Raw genomic sequence first — 14002 nt, forward strand, 5'->3', positions numbered from 1 at the left:
CCACGTTATGGGGAGCCCCCCACCCTAACAATATCAGTCAACAGCCGCCCAGAATTGCCGCATACATTATATGCGACAGTTCTGGGACTGTACCCGGCTCTTCCCGATTTACCCTGGTGCATTGGCAAATCGGGGTAATAAGGAGTTATTGGCAGCCCATAGCTGCCAATAAGTCCTAGATTAATCATGTCAGGCGTCTATGAGACACCCTCCATGATTAATCTGTAAATTACAGTAAATAAACACACACACCCGAAAAAATCCTTTATTAGAAATAAAAACACAAACATACCCTGGTTCACCACTTTAATCAGCCCCAAAAAGCCCTCCATGTCCGGCGTAATCCAGGATGCTCCAGCGTCGCTTCCAGCGCTGCTGCATGGAGGTGACCGGAGCTGCAGAAGACACCGCCGCTCCGGTCACCTCCACGCAGGTAATGAAGACAGCCGCACGATCAGCTGCTGTCACTGAGGTTACCCGCTGTCACTGGATCCAGCGGTGGCCGCGGGTAACCTCAGTGACAGCTCAGCTGATCGCGCTACTCACCGCCGCTCCTATCACCTCCACGCAGCAACTGAGGTGAGTAGCGCGATCAGCTGAGCTGTCACTGAGGTTACCCGCGGCCACCGCTGGATCCAGTGACAGCGGGTAACCTCAGTGACAGCAGCTGATCGCGCGGCTGTCTTCATTAGCTGCGTGGAGGTGACCGGAGCGGCTGTGTCTTCTGCAGCTCCGGTCACCTCCATGCAGCAGAGCTGGAAGCGACGCTGGAGCATCCTGGAGTACGCCGGACAAGGAGGGCTTTTTGGGGCTGATTAAAGTGGTGAACCAGGGTATATGTTTGTGTTTTTATTTCTAATAAAGGATTTTTTCGGGTGTGTGTGTTTATTTACTGTAATTTACAGATTAATCATGGAGGGTGTCTCATAGACGCCTGACATGATTAATCTAGGACTTATTGGCAGCTATGGGCTGCCAATAACTCCTTATTACCCCGATTTGCCAACGCACCAGGGCAAATCGGGAAGAGCCGGGTACAGTCCCAGAACTGTCGCATATAATGTATGCGGCAATTCTGGGCGGCTGTTGGCTGATATTGTTAGGCTGGGGGGCTCCCCATAACGTGGAGCTCCCCATCCTGAGAATACCAGCCTTCAGCCGTATGGCTTTATCTGGCTGGTTTTAAAATTGGGGGAACCGCACGCCGTTTTTTTTAATTATTTAATTATTTATTTCACTACACAGTATAGACCCGCCCACCGGCTGCTGTGATTGGGTGCAGTGTGACACCTGTCACTCAGAGTGGGGGCGTGTCTCACTGTAACCAATCATAGGCGCCGGTGGGCGGGGAAAGCAGGGAATACGAGATTGTTTAATGGGCGGCCGGCTTTTTCAAAACAGTAAAAGCCGCCGGAGCAGTGTGAACGCCGTGCAGCGCCGGGGATCGGGGATCGGTGAGTATATGAGAGAGGGGGATAGACTGACATGGACAGAGAGTGAGGGACAGAGATAGTGACCGACTGACAGAGATTAGTGACTGACAGACATTGTGAGGCGCTTCAGAACGCAGCTTTTCAGCTGCGCTCTGAAGCGGACCTTTTTTAAGCTGCGGTGCAGAGCGCACACCTGCGCACATAGCATCAGACACCAAAATCGTATGAGGGATGTCACACGTTACAATTGACTAGGTTCGTGCAACAAAACGCTCAATTCTAGAGAATGATACGATGTGTTTTCGATCAACGGTTTTGCGTTCAATCCTGATCGCAAGTAGATGTCACACGCATATACCTCACAAACGATGCCGGATGTGCGTCACTTACAACTTGACCCCAACGACAGATTGTGAAATATATTGAAGCGTGTGTAGCGGGCTTAAGACACATAACTTTGTGAGATCTAGTCTCGGTCCCGGTAAAGAATTTTTTTTTTTTTAAATTATAATTATTATATATTTATAATTATAATTTAATTTATTATGCACTGAGGGGAGGAGCCGGACATCAGCTGTGAGCCATGGGACACACCTCTAAAATCAGAGCAGTTCACGGAATGAGGCTGCATTGCTCTCTCCTCTCTCGCTTCTCTCTCTCTCTTTCTCTCTCTCTCCCTCTGTCTCTCTGTCTCTCTCTTTCTCTCTCTCTCTCCCTCTGTCTCTCTCTCTCTTTTTCTCTCTTTTTCTCTCTGTCTCTTTTTCTCAGTCTCTCATTTTCTCTTTTTCCCTCTCTCTCTCTCTCTCCTCTCTCTCTTCTCCCTCTCTTCTCTCTCTCCTCTCTCTCTCTTTTTCTCTCTCTCTATTTTTCTCAGTCTCTCTTTTTCTCTTTTTCCATCTCTCTCGCTCTCTCTCCTCTCTCTCTTCTCTCTCTCTCTCTCTCTCTGCTATATCTCTCTCCTCTCTATCTTCTCTCTCTTTTTTCCTCTTCTCTCTCTTCTCTCTCCTCTCTTTCTCTCTTCTCTCCTCTCTCTTTCTCTCTCTTCTCTCTCTCTCTTTCTCTCTCTTTTTCTCTCTCTCTCTTTTTCTCTCTCTCTTTCTCTCTCTTTTTTTCTCTCTCTCTGTTTTTCTCTCTCTTTTTCTCTCTTTCTCTCTCTCTTTCTCTCTCTTTTTCTCTCTCTCTCTTTTTCCCTCTCTCTTTCTCGCTCTATCGCCTCTCTCCTCTCTCTCTTCTCTCTCTTCTATCTCTCCTCTCTCTCTTCTCTCCTCTTCTCTCCTCTTCTATCCTCTTCTCTCTCTCTCCTCTCTCTCTTCTCTATCTCTTTCTCTCTCATCTCTCTTCTCTCTCTCTTCTCTCGCTCTCTCTCTCCCTCTCTCTTCTTTCTCCTCTCTCTCTCTCTTTTCTCTCTCTTTTCTCTATCTTCTCTCTCTTCTTTCTATCAGCTGATGCTGTCAGACAGGAGCCTGCACTGAAGTGTGTAGTTTTTTTGGGTTTTTTTGCACTGTTGCATCAGCTGATTGTATAAAAGCTGTTTATACAATCAGCTGCTGTGTCATGTGATTCAGTCCCTTGAACCTGACACATCATCTGATCGCTTTGCCTTCCAGCAAACCAATCAGATGATATTGGATCCAGATTGGACGGCGAGGGACCCTTGACCCAGGATTACTGTGGAGGAGTGTTCTTTATTTCAGTAAAATAAATATGATAAATATTTCAATTTTTATCAAAAAAATTTCATTAAAAACACTAATTGTGTTGTGTTTTATTTCTAATAAAAATATTTTTCTGTGTGTTGTGTTTTTTTTATCTGTACTAAAAATTCATGGTGGCCATGTCTAATATTGGCGTGACACCATGAATTTCGGGCTTAGGGCCAGTTGATAATATACAGCTAGCCCTAACCCCATTATTACCCAGCGAGCCACCCGTCACCAGGACAGCTGGAAGAGTTGGATACAGCGCCAGAAGATAGCGCTTCTATGAAAGAGCCTTTTTCTGGGGCGCCTGCGGACTGCAATTTGCAGCATGGGTGCCCAGAAAGCTTGGGCACCCTGAGCAGCGGATTCCAATCCCCAGCTGCCTAGTTGTACCTGGCTGGACACAAAAATTGGGCGAAGCCCACGTCTTTTTTTTTTTTTTAATTATTTCATGAAATTCATGAAATAATTAAAAAAAAGGGCTTCCCTATATTTTTTGGTTCCCAGCCGGGTACAAATAGGAAGCTGGGGGTTTGGGGCAGCCTGATGCTGCCTGCTGTACCTTGCTAACATACAAAAAAATAGCAAAGCCCACATAATTTTTTTGGGGGGGGCAAAAAACTCCTGCATACAGTCCTAGATGGAGTATGCTGAGCCTTGTAGTTCTGCAGCTGCTGTCTGTCTGTATGGAGGAGAGAAGACAGCAACTGCAGAACGACAAGGCTCAGCATGCTCCATTCACTAGTGTATGCAGGAGAGCAGACAGCAGCTGCAGAACTACAAGGCTCAGCATACTCCATCCAGGACTTTATGCAGGAGTTTTTTGCCCACCAAAAAAATTATGTGGGCTTCGCCATATTTTTGTATGCCAGCCAGGTACAGCAGGCAGGTACGGCTGCCCCTAACTCCCAGCTGCCTATTTGTACCCGTCTGGGAACAAAAAAAATATGGAAGCCCTTTTTTTAAATATTTCATGAATTTCATGAAATAATTAAAAAAAAATCGACATGAGCTTCGCTCCATTTTTGTGTCCAGCCAGGTACAACTAGGCAGCTGGGGATTGGAATCCACAGCACAGGTTAGCCCGAGCCTTCTGGGACCCTCTGCTGTGAATTGCAGTCCGCAGCCACCCCAGAAAATGGCACTTTCATAGAAGCACCATCATCTGGCGCTGTATCCTGGTGCGGTGGTAATTGGGGTAATAATGAGTTTAATCATGCCAGGCGTCTCCCCGAGACACCTTCCATGGTTAAACTGAAAGTGAAAGTAAAGAAACACACACAGGGAAAAATCCTTTATTTGGAATAAAAGACAAAAAAACACCCTCTTTTACCATTTTATTAATCCCCAAATACACATCCAGGTCTGACGTAATCCACACGACACTGTCAGCTCTGCTACATGAGAATGAAGCAGCACCGTAGAGCATGATCGCGCTGTGTCCTCTCCACGCAGCAATGAAGTGAATTGCGCTGTCACCAGAGACTTCACTCTGCAATGCAGACATCAAGATTACCAAATCTGCCTATCTTCATCATTAAAGGCAGTAGTTCAGTGGATAGAGCGCTATGCCTAAGAAGCATAACTTTGTGAGATCTAGTCTCGGTCCCGGTAAAGAATATAATTTTATTTTTAAATTATAATTATTATATATTTCTAATTATAATTTAATTATGCACTGAGGGGAGGAGCCGGACATCAGCTGTGAGCCACGGGACACACCTCTAAAATCAGAGCAGTTCACGGAATGAGGCTGCATTGCTTTCTCCTCTCTAGCTTCTCTCTCTCTCCCTCTGTCTCTCTCTGTCTCTCTTTTTCTCTCTCTTTCTCTCTCTCTCCCTCTGTCTCTCTCTCTCTTTTTCTCTCTGTCTCTTTTTCTCAGTCTCTCTTTTTCTCTTTTTCCCTCTCTCCTCTCTCTCTTCTCCCTCTCTTCTCTCTCTCCTCTCTCTCTTTTTATCTCTCTCTTTTTCTCAGTCTCTCTTTTTCTCTTTTTCCATCTCTCTCGCTCTCTCTCCTCTCTCTCTTCTCTCTCTCCCTCTGCTATATCTCTCTCCTCTCTATCTTCTCTCTCTCTTTTCTCCTCTTCTCTCTCTCTCTTCTCTCTCCTCTCTTTCTCTCTCTCTCTTTCTCTCTCTTTCTCTCTCTCTCTTTCTCTCTCTTTCTCTCTCTTTTTCACTCTGTCTTTCTCTCTCTCTCTTTTTCTCTCGCTCTTTCTCTCCCTTTTTTTCTCTCTCTCTGTTTTTCTCTCTCTTTTTCTCTCTTTCTCTCTCTCTTTCTCTCTCTTTTTCTCTCTCTCTTTTTCCCTCTCTCTTTCTCGCTCTATCGCCTCTCTCCTCTCTCTCTTCTCTCTCTTCTATCTCTCCTCTCTCTCTTCTCTCCTCTTCTCTCCTCTTCTATCCTCTTCTCTCTCTCTCCTCTCTCTCTTCTCTATCTCTTTCTCTCTCATCTCTCTTCTCTCTCTCTTCTCTCGCTCTCTCTCTCCCTCTCTCTTCTTTCTCCTCTCTCTCTTCTCTCTCTCTTTTCTCTCTCTTTTCTCTATTTTCTCTCTCTTCTTTCTATCAGCTGATGCTGTCAGACAGGAGTCTGCACTGAAGTGTGTAGTTTTTTGGGGTTTTTTTGCACTGATGCATCAGCTGATTGTATAAAAGCTGTTTATACAATCAGCTGCTGTGTCATGTGATTCAGTCCCTTGAACCTGACACATCATCTGATCGCTTTGCCTTCCAGCAAACCGATCAGATGATATTGGATCCAGATTGGACGGCGAGGGACCCTTGACCCAGGATTACTGTGGAGGAGTGTTCTTTATTTCAGTAAAATAAATATGATAAATATTTCAATTTTTATCAAAAAAATTTCATTAAAAACACTAATTGTGTTGTGTTTTATTTCTAATAAAAATATTTTTCTGTGTTGTGTTTTTTTTTTATCTGTACTAAAAATTCATGGTGGCCATGTCTAATATTGGCGTGACACCATGAATTTCGGGCTTAGGGCCAGTTGATAATATACAGCTAGCCCTAACCCCATTATTACCCAGCGAGCCACCCGTCACCAGGACAGCTGGAAGAGTTGGATACAGCGCCAGAAGATAGCGCTTCTATGAAAGAGCCTTTTTCTGGGGCGCCTGCGGACTGCAATTTGCAGCATGGGTGCCCAGAAAGCTTGGGCACCCTGAGCAGCGGATTCCAATCCCCAGCTGCCTAGTTGTACCTGGCTGGACACAAAAATTGGGCGAAGCCCACGTCTTTTTTTTTTTTTTAAATTATTTCATGAAATTCATGAAATAATTAAAAAAAAGGGCTTCCCTATATTTTTTGGTTCCCAGCCGGGTACAAATAGGAAGCTGGGGGTTTGGGGCAGCCTGATGCTGCCTGCTGTACCTTGCTAACATACAAAAACATAGCAAAGCCCACATAATTTTTTTGGGGGGGGCAAAAAACTCCTGCATACAGTCCTAGAGGGAGTATGCTGAGCCTTGTAGTTCTGCAGCTGCTGTCTGTCTGTATGGAGGAGAGCAGACAGCAACTGCAGAACGACAAGGCTCAGCATGCTCCATTCACTAGTGTATGCAGGAGAGCCGACAGCAGCTGCAGAACTACAAGGCTCAGCATACTCCATCCAGGACTGTATGCAGGAGTTTTTTGCCCACCAAAAAAATGATGTGGGCTTCGCCATATTTTTGTATGCTAGCCAGGTACAGCAGGCAGGTGCGGCTGCCCCTAACCCCCAGCTGCCTATTTGTACCCGCGTCTGGGAACAAAAAAAATAGGGAAGCCCTTTTTTTAAATATTTCATGAATTTCATGAAATAATAAAAAACTCGACATGAGCTTTGCTCCATTTTTGTGTCCAGCCAGGTACAACTAGGCAGCTGGGGATTGCAATCCACAGCACAGGTTAGCCCGAGCCTTCTGGGCCCCTCTGCTGTGAATTGCAGTCCGCAGCCACCCCAGAAAATGGCGCTTTCATAGAAACACCATCATCTGGCGCTGTATCCAACTCCTCCAGCTGCCCTGGTGACGGGTGGCTTGCTTGATAATAATAAGTTAATACTAGCTTTGTTTTACTAGCTAGTATTAAGTTAGAGATTTTTAATGTCAGCCAAGTTTGACCCGGCCATTAAGAATCTCCAATAAAGGGTTTAAAAAAAAAGACACCACACAGAGAAAAAATACTTTAATAGAAATAAATACACAGACACACTTAGAGACTCCATGTTCATTACTCCCTTGCATCCCTCCACGATCCAAGGTCTTCTGTCTTCTTTCTCCTTCAACCCATGCAGCTCTGCTACATCAGACAGCGCTGCATGGGAGGAAGACGCTGCTGCTCCCGTGCAGTCTATATCACTCAGTGAGTGAGCAGCAGCTGGTGCTGTAAGCGGTAATGTCACTGTTGACAGGCGCGTTGCTATAGCAACGGTGATTTCCGTTATTGACCGGCTGTGGCAGCCGGTGAATAACAGAACGGGGAGCCGACCATGTGCCAGAGCACCTCGCCGGTGCACAGGGATGCACAAACGAGCACTGAGTACCGGAGAGATGCACTGACAGGACCTAGCAATGACGTCTACCCATGAGATAATAGACACGTGACTGGTCACATGCTTTTTTTGATGTCACGGAAGGTCCTATCATCAGTGCTGGTTACTGGGAGGACGCAGCGATTATCGGAAAGAAAAGCGGCGGGAGACAGAGTTCGGGACGCGTCGCGGGGACAGTGTTATGGCAATGTTTATTAACTGTATGTGTACATTTATAATGTGTTTTTATGTGTTTGTGTTTGCCTGCCATTTGTTTCAATGGGGCTCGAGAGGTTTGTCGAACGGTTCGCCGAACCGAACTCAAACGCGGCGTCCGTTTGACGAACCGAACTCGAGGCTTCAGGGGCTCGGTCATCTCTAGTGAAGACTTACAGAAAACGTTTGACCTCTGTTATTACCAACAAAGGATATATAACAAAATATTGAGATGAACTTTTGTTATTGACCAAATAGTTATTTTCCACCATAATTTTCAAATGAAACCTTGCCTTGGACAGGTGTTATTTATACGGATAACAAGTTCAAACAGGTACCATTACTACAGGTAATGTGTGGAAGACCGAGGAGCCTCTTGCAGAAGAATTAACAGGTCTGTGAGAGCCAGAAATCTTGTATGTTTTAGGTGAAAAAATACTTATTTTCCACCATCATTTGCAAAAAAAATCTTGCTAAATCAGACAAGGTGATTTTCTGGATTTGTTTTCTCATTTTGTCTCTCATAGTTGTGGTCTACCTATGATGTCAATTACAGGACTCTCTCATCTTTTTAAGTTGGAGAACATGCACAATTAGTGGCTGACTAAATACACAAACTGAACACAGCTATATCTATTAGTCTGCTGAGTGTAAAATTAGTTATGTATGGGTCTTAAGACTTTGATTGCAAATAACTGTCCCCATTCACTTAGTGAAAACTAATATGTAGTGGGGAATTAAATTAAGTAGTATATTAGAAAAATTTAGAACTTTTATTTTTAGAGTGATCTTTATATAAATCCTGAAAACTCCTTTAAACTGTGATAATTGTTCACAAATGTCCCTTGTTGTCATTAATCTTGGTTACATTTTGACACTTCAACACGCAATGAAATAACATAATAGTTTATTTTTACAATTGTACTTAATATCTAGTCAGTGGTATGACAAATGCTTTCTGGCTTCTTCTCATCCCAGTACATCTGTATATTGACTGCTATTTTGCTGGCATAGCATGATGTGAAAGCTTCTGCTCAGTAGGGATCATTGAAGGCTCTACAGAGGAATTTCTTAGCCAGTATCTCCCCAAGACTGCATTAAATAAATGTTTATTGAGTATTGTTCTAAATAAGTTCCTATTGATTGTACAGTAAGAGAACACTTTGGGAATTAACTGTATTTGGTGCTCATTTGGGTGCATCATCTTAAACAGTGTGATATACTGATGTAGAAACTAATTAGCCATTGATTAAACAAAATAGTACACACTCAGGTTTTACCGTCTAAGGCACCCAAGTCCCTGAGTTTCGATATCTTTATGGTGAACAAATAAACCCACATACATGATTTCAGACATGGAGACCAGCTATGTCACCATAATCATATAACAAAAGTGGGCACAAAGAGACCAAGAAGCTGAGAGATCAGGTTCTAATTCTCCCTCTGGCTGTCATTGATCCTAACCTGAGGTTTATAGTAGTGTTTAATTACAAGTAAAAATCTTTCCAAGTTTCATCATCAACCTTTTGATAAGAATTATTGATGAGCGAACATGCTGACCACTGCTCAGTACCCGATATAGCATCGAGGTGCTCCGGTACGCTCATAACTCAGCCGAGTAGCAATGTTTTGCAGCTTTTTCACAGCAAATCAAAATGCAGGGATTGCCTACTATACACGGTAATTCCAGCTGCATCGTGTCATAAGGTCTTATATAAGACCTGGGAGCGTGATGCTTATCACACTGGAGTTCAGGGAGAGTTGATCTAGGAAAGCTTAGATTGCTTCAGGCATGTAGGCAGGGTTTATGGCAAAACAGTTCTTGTGTATTTATACTGCTGCTGAAACCTAACACCAAAAGTCCTTTTCAGGGCTAATTACTGTCCTTTATTCTAGTAAGAACCCCTGTTAGCTGCATTCACTTTAGGAATATCTGCTGAAGGAGGGGGAGCTTATATTAGAGCAGGCATTTAGGCATTTAGTCCTTCTAATCTGCTGCTGTAACCTAAAACCAAAAGTTCTTTTCGGGGCTTACTGTCCTTTATTCTAGTAAAACTGCATTTAAAAACATTGAGTGTAGGGATAGCTGCTGGAGGAGAGAGAGCTTAGATGAGAGCAGACATATAGGCAGACTTTACAGTCTTGCTATAGTTAAACTTTCGCAGCAACCTAAAATCAAAAGTCCTATTCAGGGCTAATTACTGCCCTGTCTTGGAGTATTACTGCTGTTCCCTGTATTCACTGTGGGGATAGCTGCTGGAGGAGAAATAGTTTGGGATTAAAACAGGTATATAGGCAGGCTTTATTACATTACTTCTCTTTTATAGACATACAATTAAACATACAAAACCAAAGATAAAATGGACTAACGGGAAAAAATGTTAGGAACCATTCTTTCCTGTAAAATGACTAGTATATAAGGCAAAATTAAAGAGAGATAAAAAACAAAATGCCTCCTCCACCCCTTAACCCCTTCACGACCGCGGGCCGTAAAATTACGTCCTATTTTAACGTGACTTAACGACCAGGGACGTAATTTTACGGCCTAAACTTCATTTGATTGCCGTGGCCATAGCAACGGCTTTCAAATGATGTCCCCTGCTGTTTCTTACAGCAGGGGACCTTTGCTTGACCCCAGGGGGGGCGGCATCGCCACCCCCTATCGACGATCGATGTGATTGGCTGTTCAAATCTGAACCGCCAACCACATTGATCGCACTAATTTCGGCAAAAATAATGCCCGAATTAGTGCGATCCTGTGAGATCCAGCTATGAGATGCCGCAGCTGCTGCAGCATATCATAGGTGGACCTCAAACATGCCGCCCCCAGCCCCTGCAGCACTGATTGGAGCGATCGTGCTATGACGCGCAATCGCTCCAATCAGTGTGCAGTGGGGCGGTCTGATCTGCCGGTGGCCGCCCTCCCCAGGCCTGTGCTGGCCTGCGAGCCCTCCCCCAACATGGCTGCAGCGTGCAGTGGCTGGTACTTGTGGTACCACGCCACCGCTGCTGCTGCCGCCGCCGTCGCTGAGGTCACCGCTGCTGCTGCTGCACGTGAGTACTGTGCTCACTTTGCAGCCCGTGCGCGCTCCCATGGTGCCCCTGCGCGCTGCCGTGATAGCCCCTGCCGTGTCCCCCCCCGCGATCTGCTCCCCCCAACCACCCCCCCCCCCCCGGGCATCCCGATCTGCTCCCCCCGCGTTCTGACTGCCTCCCCCATTATCTCTATTCTGCTTCAGCAGCTCCCTCTCCGGTCTCCCCCTCTGCTCTCCCCCCTCCCCCTCTGCTCTCAACCCCCCCTCTGCTCTCAACCCCCCCTCTCCCCCTCTGCTCTCCCCCGACGTCCTCTTACCTGTCTTCACCGGCCTGATCACATCTGCGTCCATCGCTGGGTCCTTCCTGGGCATTCTGCTGATCTGCCTGCTGCTCCTGTAAAGCTGTCCATCTCTCTGCCATCTGTTCCTCTGCAGCTCTTCTGGTCAGTGATCCTCCTGCTAGTCCTCTGGGTACTGTGAGTATAACTTTTTTTTTTTTTTCCGTATCCCCTGTCCATTTTTACACCTCATCCGTCCGTGCGTCCCGCCAAGCGCTGACCAGGGATGCACATAACGGATCGGCATCCCTGCTCAATTTTTGGCGTGACTTTTTTTTCCGTATCCCCGACGCTTTTTGTATCGCATCCGTCCGTGCGTCCCGCCAAGCGCTGATCAGGGATGCAGATAACGGATCGGCATCCATGGTCAATTTTTGGCGTGACTTTTTTTCCGTATCCCCGACGCTTTTTGTATCGCATCCGTCCATGCGTCCCGCCAAGCGCTGATCAGGGATGCACATAACGGATCGGCATCCATGGTCAATTTTTGGCGTGACTTTTTTCCGTATTCCCGACGCTTTTTGTATCGCATCCGTCCGTGCGTCCCGCCAAGCGCTGACCAGGGATGCACATAACGGATCGGCATCCATGGTCAATTTTTGGTGTGACTTTTTTTCCGTATCCCCGACGCTTTTTGTATCGCATCCGTCCGTGCGTCCCGCCAAGCGCTGATCAGGGATGCACATAACGGATCGGCATCCATGGTCAATTTTTGGCGTGACTTTTTTCCGTATTCCCGACGCTTTTTGTATCGCATCCGTCCGTGCGTCCCGCCAAGCGCTGATCAGGGATGCACATAACGGATCGGCATCCATGGTCAATGTTTGGCGTGACTTTTTTCCGTATTCACGACGCTTTTTGTATCGCATCCGTCCGTGCGTCCCGCCAAGCGCTGATCAGGGATGCACATAATGGATCGGCATCCATGGTCAATGTTTGGCGTGACTTTTTTCCGTATTCACGACGCTTTTTGTATCGCATCCGTCCGTGCGTCCCGCCAAGCGCTGATCAGGGATGCACATAACGTATCTGCATCCATGGTCAATTTTTGGCGTGACTTTTTTTTTTACGTATCCCCGACGCTTTTTTTTATCGCATCCGACCGTGCATCCTGCAGCGGCCGATCAGTGCACTGCGTCTGTACGTTTGAAAAGTCAAATGGCGCTCCTTCTCTTCTGAGCCCCGCCATGCGCTCAAACAATTACTTTCCACCACATATGAGGTATCTGCGTACTCAGGAGAAATTGCACAATACGTTTTATGGTGCATTTTTTCCTGTTACCCTTGTGAAAAAAAAAAGCTACCTAGTTGAAGCAACCGTTTTGTGGTAAAAAAAAAAATTTTTCTTTTCACGGCTCAACGCTATAAACTTCTGTGAAGCCCCCAGGTGTTCAAAGTGCTCACCAAACATCTAGAAAAATTATTTGAGGGCTCTAGTTTCCAAAATGGTGTCACTTGTGGGGGAGCTCCACTGTTTAGGCACCATAGGGGGTCTCCAAACGTGACATGGCGTCCGCTAATGATTCCAACCAATTTTGCTGTCAAATGGCGCTCCTTCTCTTCTGAGCCCCGCCATGCGCCCAAACAATTACTTTCCACCACATATGAGGTATCTGCGTACTCAGGAGAAAATGCACAATACATTTTATGGTGCATTTTTTCCTGATAGCCTTGTGAAAAAAAAGCTACCTAGTTGAAGCAACCGTTTTGTGGTAAAAAAATTTTTTTTTCTTTTCACGGCTCAACGCTATAAACTTCTGTGAAGCCCCCAGGTGTTCAAAGTGCTCACCAAACATCTAGAAAAATTATTTGAGGGCTCTAGTTTCCAAAATGGGGTGACTTGTGGGGGAGCTTCATTGTTTAGGCACCTCATGGGGTCTTCATACCCCACATGGCGTCCGCTAATGAGTGCAGCTAATTTTGCACTCAAAAATTCAAATGGCGCTCCTTGCCTTCCGAGCACTGCCGTGTGTCCAAAGATTTGATTTCCACCACATATGAGGTATCTGCGTATTCAGGAGAAAATGAACAATACATTTTATGGTGCATTTTTTCCTGTTACCCTTGTGAAAAAAAAAGCTACCTAGTTGAAGCAACCGTTTTGTTGTAAAAAAATGTTTTTTTCTTTTCATGGCTCAATGCTATAAACGTCTGTGAAGCCCCCAGGTGTTCAAAGTGCTCACCAAATATCTAGAACAATTATTTGAGGGCTCTAGTTTCCAAAATGGGGTCACTTGTGGGGGAGCTCCATTGTTTAGGCACCTCAGGGGGTCTTCAAACCCGACATGGCGTCCGCTAACAGGTGCAGCTAATTTTGCACTCAAAAATTCAAATGGCGCTCCTTGCCTTCCGAGCACTGCTGTGTGTCCAAACATTTGATTTCCACCACATATGAGGTATCTGCGTACTCAGGAGAAAATGCACAATACATTTTATGGTGCATTTTTTCCTGTTACCCTTGTGAAAAAAAAGCTACCTAGTTGAAGCAACAGTTTAGTTGTAAAAAAAAATTTTTTTCTTTTCACGGCTCAACGTTATAAACTTCTGTGAAGCCCCCAGGGGTTCAAAGTGCTCACCAAACATCCAGAAAAATTATTTGAGGGCTCTAGTTTCCAAAATGGGGTCACTTGTGGGGGAGCTCCATTGGTTAGGCACCTCAGGGGGTCTTCAAACCCGACATGGCGTCCGCTAATGAGTGCAGGTAATTTTGCGTTCAAAAATTCAAATGGCGCTCCTTCCCTTCCGAGCTCTGCCGT

The sequence above is a fragment of the Anomaloglossus baeobatrachus genome, chromosome 8 (genome assembly GCF_048569485.1).
Source record: "Anomaloglossus baeobatrachus isolate aAnoBae1 chromosome 8, aAnoBae1.hap1, whole genome shotgun sequence".
In the NCBI taxonomy this organism is placed as follows: Eukaryota; Metazoa; Chordata; class Amphibia; order Anura; family Aromobatidae; genus Anomaloglossus; species Anomaloglossus baeobatrachus.